The sequence below is a fragment of the Rutidosis leptorrhynchoides genome, chromosome 2 (assembly GCF_046630445.1).
Source record: "Rutidosis leptorrhynchoides isolate AG116_Rl617_1_P2 chromosome 2, CSIRO_AGI_Rlap_v1, whole genome shotgun sequence".
NCBI classification, from domain to species: domain Eukaryota; kingdom Viridiplantae; phylum Streptophyta; class Magnoliopsida; order Asterales; family Asteraceae; genus Rutidosis; species Rutidosis leptorrhynchoides.
Genome location: NC_092334.1, coordinates 338,584,049 through 338,593,997, shown reverse-complemented (window position 1 = coordinate 338,593,997; position 9,949 = coordinate 338,584,049).

Sequence of the window (9,949 nt, the reverse complement as noted above, 5' to 3'; positions counted from 1 at the left end):
GATGTTTAACCTCTTTCGTTTTATAAAATGAAGATGAGAAACGGGCACGACACCGATAATGGGGGCACGAGCGAGGACCCCGAGTTCAAAGCCAAGGTTGAGGCCATTTTGAAAAGTCATCATGCATTTTTCCTAGAAGATGTTAAGAAGATGTTTCTAGATACGATTGACGAGCAATTAGTCAACGTAGTAAAGGAGCAAATTAAAGTTGTCCTTCAGAGGACAATGTTGGAAGACGAGACTTTTTCTATAAGAATTTCAAAGATGCTCAACCTCCTACTTTTGAGGGCAAACGGGACCCACTTAAGAGTACCCGTTGGATCTCCGACATGGAGGGGGCTTTTCGTACTTGTGAATGCCCTCCTGATAAAAAGACGAGGTATGGTTGTAGCATGTTGAGGGGTGATGCTAAGTTGTGGTGGGACGCGAAAATCCAACTTTATGGTGAAGAACAATGCATGGAATTCACTTGGGATGAATTCAAGGCGGAATTTTTCCATGAATACCGAACTTTGGCCGATCTTACAAGGCTTAAGGACGAATTACGTTCCTTGAGGCAAGGGTCGATGGATTTGAAAACTCTCAAATCCGTTTTCTTGTTCAAGACCCAATTTTGCCCGGAGTATGTCGGGAATGATAAAATGTTGAAGGAAGACTTCTATTGAATCTTGAACGATAGTAATCAAGAGAAGATTAGTGTAAATGTGGTGAAGAGTTTTAATGAGTTGTTCAATATGGCCAAAGGTTTTGAGGCGCTTGTGTTGAGAAAGAGTGGCTTTACTTTTGGCAAAAGGAAGTTTGAAGCTACTAGTCATTCGAACTTTTCAAACAAGAAGAACAAGAAGGGCTCCGAGAGTGTTGGTAGTGTGAAGAAAGGTGCTTCCGGAGATTTCCCTTATTCTTGTCACAATTGTGGACTAAAGGGGCATATGGCCCGTGATTGCAACAAACCATCTACTACAACCAAACTTACTTGTTACAATTATGGTAAAGAAGGGCACCGAAGGCCGGAGTGTCCCAATTTGAATAATGATAATGTTAAGAGGTTGGAGAAGGCGGTGGGCACGGCTAAGGGGTGAAACTATTTGATGACCAATGATGAGGCCAAACAATCCAATGAAGTTGTCTCAGGTACTTTCATGGTTAACTCTAATCCGACAAGGATATTATTTGATAGCGGTGCTAATTTGTTTTTTGTGTCACCTCGATTTGTGCCTAAGCTTAACAAACCACTAGCTAAGTTAAGTCATCCAGTAGAAGTTGAAATAGCGGATGGTAAGACGGTGCTAGGGGTTGATGTGTGTAAAGATTGTAATGTTGTGTTTGGTACCGAAACGTTTAAAATCGATCTCATTCCGATGACCTTGGGTGAGTTTGATATTGTTGTTGGTATGGATTGGCTCGATCGTTATAGAGCCGATATTGCATGCCATGATAAGTTCATTCGTGTCAAGACCCCAAGTGGGGGAGAGTTGATTATTCATGGCGATAAACGAAGAAGACTCGTACCATTATGCACTTATGCACGGGCACGACGTTTTCTTAAGAGTGGTGGTATGGTTTATCTTGCCCATGTAGTTGATACTCGTGATGAGCCACCATCCATTCGTGAAATTCCGGTGGTAAATGAATTTGAAGACGTTTTTTCGGATAAGTTACCGGGTGTTCCGGCAGAAAGACAAGTCGAATTTCACATTGAGTTGGTTCCGGGAGCTACTCTCATTGCTAAAACTCCTTATCGTTTAGCACCGATGGAAATGCAAGAGTTGTTAAATCAAACCCAAGAGTTACTTGAAAAGGGTTTTATTCGACCGAGTTCCTCGCCATGGGGTGCTCCGGTTTTGTTTGTGAAAAAGAAAGATGGTAGTATGCGGATGTGCATCGATTATCGGGAGTTGAACAAAGTGACGATCAAGAATCATTATCCATTGCCTCGAATTGATGATTTGTTTGACCAACTCCAAGGTGCAACGTATTTTTCTAAGATTAACTTACGATCCGGCTATCATCAAGTACGGGTCCGTGAGGAAGACATAGAGAAAACGGCTTTCCGAACTCGTTACGGGCATTTTGAGTTTGTAGTTATGCCTTTTGGTCTTACGAATGCACCGGCGACATTCATGGATCTTATGAACTGAGTGTGCCAACCTATATTGGACAAGTCGGTAATTGTGTTCATTGACGACATACTTGTTTATTCTAAGAGTATGAAGGAACATGAACACCATTTGCGTGAAGTGTTGAGGACGTTGCGAAAGGAGAAGTTGTATGCTAAATTCTCCAAGTGTGAATTTTGGCTAAGGGAAGTTCAATTCCTTGGCCATATTGTGAATAAGGAAGGCATTCAAGTAGATCCGGGGAAGATAGAAACGGTGAAGAGTTGGGGAAAACCGACTACGCCTATGGAAATTTGAAGTTTTCTCGAATTGGCGGGCTATTATCGATGGTTTATCCAAGACTTTTCTAAAATTGCATCTCCTTTGACGAAATTGACAAGGAAGAACGTGAGGTTTAATTGGGAAAATGAGCAAGAAATTGCTTTCCAATTGTTAAAGGAGAAATTGTGTCAAGCTCCGGTGTTGGTATTGCCGGAGGGAATCGAAGATATGATGGTATATTGTGATGCCTCATTAAATGGAATCGGGTGTGTTCTAATGCAAAGAGGTAAAGTCATCGCTTACGCCTCTCGACAACTAAAGGAACACGAAAAGAGATACCCGACTCACGATCTTGAATTGGTGGCGGTGGTTCATGCGTTGAAAATTTGGTGCCACTACTTGTATGGTGTCAAGTGTATGATTTATTCGGATCATAAGAGTTTGAAGTATCTCTTTAATCAACGAGATTTGAATTATCGTCAACGTAGGTGGATGGATGTGGTAAAGGATTACGATTGTGAAATACTTTATCATCCGGGTAAGGCGAACGTGGTTGCGAATATGTTGAGTCGAAAGAGTTAACATCCGGCAATACGAGTAGGATCGTTTCGCATGATTATTACTAACGGTTTTCTTGTGAAGCTCGGTGAGATTTAAATTGTAGCTTTTGTTAACAACAAGCATGAGGAACGAATCGTGGGGCAAACGGAGTTCATTACCTTAGGCCCGCATGGTTTGTTGTCTTTTCAAGGTAGGGTGTGGGTACCTAAGATGGGCGATTAACGAAAGTTGCTACTTGATGAAGCACATAAGTCTAAGTATTCCATTCATCCGGGTGCAACGAAGATGTACTATGATTTGAAGAAAGAGTATTGGTGGCCCGGTATGAAACGTGATGTTGTTAAGTATGTTAAACTTTGCGTCACGTGTTTGCAAGTTAAAGCCGAACACCAAAAGCCGTATGGTAAGTTACAACCATTGGAAGTCCGAAATGGAAATGGGAGCACATTACCATGGACTTCATTACTAAGTTACCAAAGACGGCGAGAACCCAGTATGATACAATTTGGGTGATAGTTGATAGATTGATGAAGAGTGCTTTGTTTCTTCCCATCCGGGAAACGATATCGTCGGAGACTTTGTCCAAATTGTTTATCAAGGAGGTGATATCGAGACATGGGGTTCCTGTATCTATTGTTTCGGATCGAGATACTCGTTTCACTTCTCGATTTTGGAATAAGTTTCATGAAGATATGGGTACTCAATTGAAAATGAGCACGGCGTATCATCCACAAACGGACGGTCAAACCGAACGTACGAATCAAACGTTGGAGGATATGTTAAGGATGTGTGTTATTGATTTCGGTGGTAGTTGGGATGAGCACTTATCATTGGTGGAATTCTCGTACAATAATAGTTACCACACTAGTATTGGAATGCCACCTTATGAGATGCTTTATGGGCGTAGGTGTCGAACTCCTATTTGTTGGGGTGAAGTTGGTCAAAGAGAAATCAGGAGTACTAATTTGGTTTTAGAGACGAATAGTAAGATTGAGATGATTCGGGCTCGACTAAAGGCGGTGCAAGATAGACAAAAATCTTATGCCGATAAAGGTAGGAGACCGATTGAGTTTCAAGAAGGTGACATGGTGATGCTTAAGGTTTCGCCATGGAAAGGTGTCATTCGGTTTCGAAGGCGAGGAAAGTTAGCTCCTCGGTTTATTGGTCCTTTCAAGGTTTTGGCTCGTGTTGGTGAGGTTGCTTATAGACTAGAGTTGCCTGAAGAGCTTGCGGGGATCCATAACACGTTTCATGTCTCCCATCTCCGTAGGTGTCTTGCGGATGACTCGACTTGGGTACCATTAGATGAGATTGCGTTGAATAATAAACTAGAGTACGTTGAAGAACCGATAGCCATTCTTGATGAGAAGGTTAGAACGTTGCGAAACAAGGAAGTTAGAACTTTCAATGTGCAATGGCGACATCGAAAGGGTTCCGAGTTTACATGGGAATCCGAAGAGTTTGTTTTGGTTTATCTTCCGGCTTGTCATGCGGCTTGGATCGCGAGGACGCGCTCCGATTCAAGTGGGGGAGAGTTGTAACATCCCGTTTTTCCCACACGTGATTTAAGGTACATATTTAACCGTTAGTACGCTTATAACTCGTACGTTATATGATAAACAGTTAAAGTGTTAGTTGTTGTGTAAATATATACATATATATATATATATATATATATATATATATATATATATATATATATATATATATATATATATATATATCTATATATATTTAAGAATGTATTCATGTATAAGTATATGCATGAGTTTTTGATGGTGTTAAGCCGGGCGAGGCCTTAGGATGAAGTTTAGGTGTATATGAGAAGCGAGAACGAAGCATAAAAGTCGCGTAAATATATAGTTGGTTTAAAATTGTCGAACGGGTCAGTTGTGGGCAAATGTCGCGCCGCGAAGGTGATGGCCGCGCCGCGATAAACAACGCAAACCAGAATCAGGAGGTGGATCAAACAGCCCGAATTCCACGTGAAACGCCGCGCCGCGGCAAAACAGGGTCGCGCCGCGACCATCTGGGCAGCCTGGTTCCGAAATTTGTTTTTAAAATAAGTGGTCCAAGGGTAATTTCGTCCTTTTGCGTGTAGATCTGATTGGGGCATTTAATCTCCACCACTTATCTCATTTAATTCATTTCTTTTCTCTTTTCTTTCTCTATTTCCTCTCAAAACATAAAACCCAATTGAATTCAAAGTGAGATTTGAGAGTGAAGACTTGAGATTTGATCCTTGGAGCAAGAAGTAATATTGTTCCCCTCGTTCTTAGCTTCGTGTGGATAGTGTTGGTAAGTCTTAACTCCGTATTTTGAGTTTTAGTTATTTTTATGGCTAGGGTTTGGCCATTTGAGTCTTGTAAGACCCATTTGGGGACTAAATGGGTAGATTTGGGTTAATATGATGCAAGAAAACCCAAAAGGTGATAGTCTAGGGTTTTGGTCATATGGATTGAGATTGTAAGTGTTAAATGGTGTTGTTAGTCACTATTACACTTGTAAATGATGAAAGAATTGTTAATAAGTTAAGTTTGACTTAAATTGTGAGTCTAAGTGTTAAAACGGGTTAAATGGGTAATGGTTGACCTAATTGGGTGAAATGGGTATGAAATACCCTAAGTTTGTGTTAGTTAGAGTTAGTAGACTTAAAATCACTAGCTTTAATGATTAAAGATGAGTCTTGGCCATTTATGGGCGGTTTTGGTGTAGTCGAGTTATTTAATGCAATTGGGTCATTAAATGCTCAAGTGTAAGTATTGTGGTTGGTTCCACAAGTTGTGTATTGAATGTGTACTTAATGTATTAGGTACGTTGCTTTGAAGTTTTGGAAGTGCATAATCATCATCTTGGTGTTAAGGTGAGTGAAATAATTATGCATGTACGTATATAATGTATTTATTTGTGTAGCGTGGAGTGTGGAATTGTCGCGGTGTTTAAGACACCACATTCTATGTAACGAGTGGAATTGTCGCGGTGTTCAAGACACCACTCATTGGTTTGATTGACATGTGGAATTGTCGCGATGTTCAAGACACCACATTGTCATGGGAGTGGAATTGTCGCGGTGTTCAAGACACCACTCATTTGGTTTGATTGACATGTGGAATTGTCGCGGTGTTCAAGACACCACATTGTCATGGGGGTGAAATTGTCGCGGTGTTCAAGACATCACCCGGGGGATTAGTGAATACGCGGAGTAGTGTACACTAATGGATGTTATGAACTCCGACGATCTTTCAAGTACCATTCCCTTGTTCGATTGGTTAACCATGGTTGTGTGAATTTGTATTTAGCATATTAAATTGTGAACCATATGCTATTGTTATTGCTAGCTTATTGTGAATCGCGGATAGTATTTTATACATGATGTTTGCATGGGTGTCGAATTGCTAGCTTGTATGAGGTATTGTGTTTGTGATTGCAAGTAAGTAGATTATATATGCATGTGTATACTTATTACACTCACTAAGCGTTAGCTTACCCCTCTCGTTATTTATCTTTTTAGATGCAGGTGCGGAAAAAGGGAAGGGGGTTGTGGGATACTAGTTCCCTATGTTGGATTCTTGTTGAAGCTTTTGAAGTCGACCTAGCGTTGGGTTGTTTAGCCCCAAACCATGCTCGAGTGTAGTTTGGATTAAAACTATCATTTAATGGGTCGAACTTGTATTACATTTGATTAATGGCCTTCGTGCCCTTTTGTAAACAATAAACTTGTATCATTGGTTGAATGGGTTGTATGTAACCGTTCTTTTGGGCGCTAATGGTTTATTTATTAAAAAAAAAAATTACACGTGTTAAATACGGGTTGGGTTGTTTCAGCACCTCTCGATCCAAGTTGTTTGCATATTACGAACGGGTTCGTAAACCCAATCATTTTCGGTTAGAGCAAAACGATCATCTTCAACAATTATATTGTGTAAGATGATGTACATATACATCATTTGTTTCATAACATCGATGCTATATGCCCTTGCTGGTTGTTGTAGTATATGCCAACACCTTTGTAAAATACCAAAAGTCCTCTCAACATCCTTGCGTGCCGCTGCTTGTTTCTTCGAAAAGTACTTACGTTTTTTATCATTTGCACTTGAAAACACCTTAACAAATGATGTCCACCCGGGATATATACCATCGTTTAGTTAATATCCTCTTTTGTACTCAACACCATTTAAAGTAAAAGGAATGTCTTTTATTTCTTCATTAAGCATTCAGTTGAAGAGATTACTAGCATTCACGACGTTTAATGTAGTGACCCGAACTTTTCCATGTTTATATATATATATAATGAAATGGTTATTTACATGATTAAATGTTTCCAACATGTTAAGCAATCAAACTTGTTAAAACTTGATTAATTGAAATAGGTTTCATATAGACAATTGACCACCCAAGTTGACCGGTGATTCACGAACAATAAAACTTGTAAAAACTATATGATGACATATATATGGATATATATATAGTTAACATGATATTATGATAATTAAGTATCTCATTAGGTATTTTAACAATGAGTTATATACATAAAATGAGACTATTGAATTAAGAAACTTGAAAACGATATATATAACGATTATCGTTATAACAACGTTTTACTAATTACATATGAATCATTTAAGATGTTGTTACACTATATATAAACATGATAAATGATAAGTAAACATGTCATTAAGTGTATTAACAATGAACTACATATGTAAAAACCAGACTACTAACTTAATGATTTCGAAACGAGACATATATGTAACGATTATCGTTGTAACAATATTTAACTGTATATATATCATGTCAAGATATATTAATACATCATGTTATCATGATAATATAATAACTTAACATCTCATTTGATATAATAAATAATGGGTTAACAACATTTAACAAGATCGTTAACCTAAAGGTTTCAAAACAACACTTACATGTAACGACTAACGATGACTTAACGACTCTGTTAAAATGTATATACATGTAGTATTTTAATATGTATTCATACACTTTTGAAAGACTTCAAGACACTTATCAAAGTACTTCTACTTAACAAAAATGCTTACAATTACATCCTCATTCATTTTCAACAACAATTCTACTCGTATACACTCGTAATTGTACTCGTACAATACACAGCTTCTAAATGTATTTACTATTGGTATATGCACTCCAATGATCAGCTCTTAGCAGCCCATGTGAGTCACCTAACCATGTGGGAACCATCATTTAACATCTAGTATGAAATATCTCACAAAATAACAAACTAATGGAGCCTATATGGAGACTTAAGATTCACGTGAATGGGAGTACTCACAAACACATTTCCATTTCAATTTTCTTGAATCAAATTACTCTCTCTCAAGTGTTCTTACATTGTTCTAAGTGTTCTTCATCATCTTCATCAAAATCTAGCTCAATCTAGTTCATAAATCCATACATAAACCAAGATACAAAACAACTACTCAAGAACACACCAACAACACTTCCAAGTTTGCTAGCTTACTTTCAATCTTGCAAATCCACTTTGAGTGATCATCCAACTTCAAGAAATCTTTCTTATTTACAGTAAGATATCTTTATAATAAAAGGTAATACTCATATTCAAACTTTGATTCAATTTCTATAACTTTAACAATCTTTCTAATGCAAGGTAATACTCATATTCAAACTTATTTCGAGTGAAAATTTTACTTGAACTTGTTTTCGTGTCATGATTTTGCTTCAAGAACTTTCAAGCCATCCAAGGATCCTTTGAAGCTAGATCTATTTTTCTCATTTTTAGTAGGTTTATCCACAAAACCTGAGGTAGTATTGATGTTCATAACATCATTCGATTCATATATATAAAACTACCTTATTCGAAGGTTTAAACTTGTAATCACTAGAACATAGTTTAGTTAATTCTAAACTTGTTCGCAAACAAAAGTTAATCCTTCTAACTTGACTTTTAAAATCAACTAAACACATGTTCTATATCTATATGATATGCTAACTTAATGATTTAAAACCTGAAAACACGAAAAACACCGTAAAACCAGATATACGCCGTCGTAGTAACACCGCGGGCTGTTTTGGGTTAGTTAATTAAAAACTATGATAAACTTTGATTTAAAAGTTGTTCTTCTGGGAAAATGATTTTTCTTATGAACATGAAACTATATCTAAAAATCATGGTTAAACTCAAAGTGGAAGTATGTTTTCCAAAATGGTCATCTAGACGTCGTTCTTTCGACTGAAATGACCACCTTTACAAAAACGACTTGTAATCTGTATTTCTGACTATAAACTTATACTTTTTCTGTTTAGATTCATAAACTTAAGTTCAATATGAAACCATAGCAACTTGAATCACTGAAAACGGATTTAAAACGAAGAAGTTATGGGTAAAACAAGATTGGATATTTTTACTTGTTGTAGCTACGTGAAAATTGGTAATAAATCTATATTAATCATATCCTAGCTAACTTATATTGTATAATACATATATTCTAATATATTATTTAATCTTGGGATACCATAGACACGTATGCAAATATTTTGACATATCATATCGATCCATCTATATATATTATTTGGAACAACCATAGACACTCTATATGCAGTAATGTTGGAGTTTGCTATACATGGTTGAGGTTGATTCCAAAAATATATATACTTTGAGTTGTGATCTAGCCGGAGACGTGTATACACTGGGTTGTGGATTGGGTCAAGATAATATATATCAATTTATTTTATGTGCATCTAACTATGGACAACTAGTTGTAAGTTACTAACGAGGACAACTGACTTAATAAACTTAAAACATTAAAACGTATTAAAAATGTTGTAAATATATTTTGAACATACTTTGATATATATGTACATATTTGTTATAGGTTCGTGAATCGACCAGTGGCCAAGTCTTACTTCCCGACGAAGTAAAAATCTGTGAAAGTGAGTTATAGTCCCACTTTTAAAATCTAATATTTTGGGATGAGAATACATGCAGTTTTATAAATGTTTTGCAAAATAGACACAAG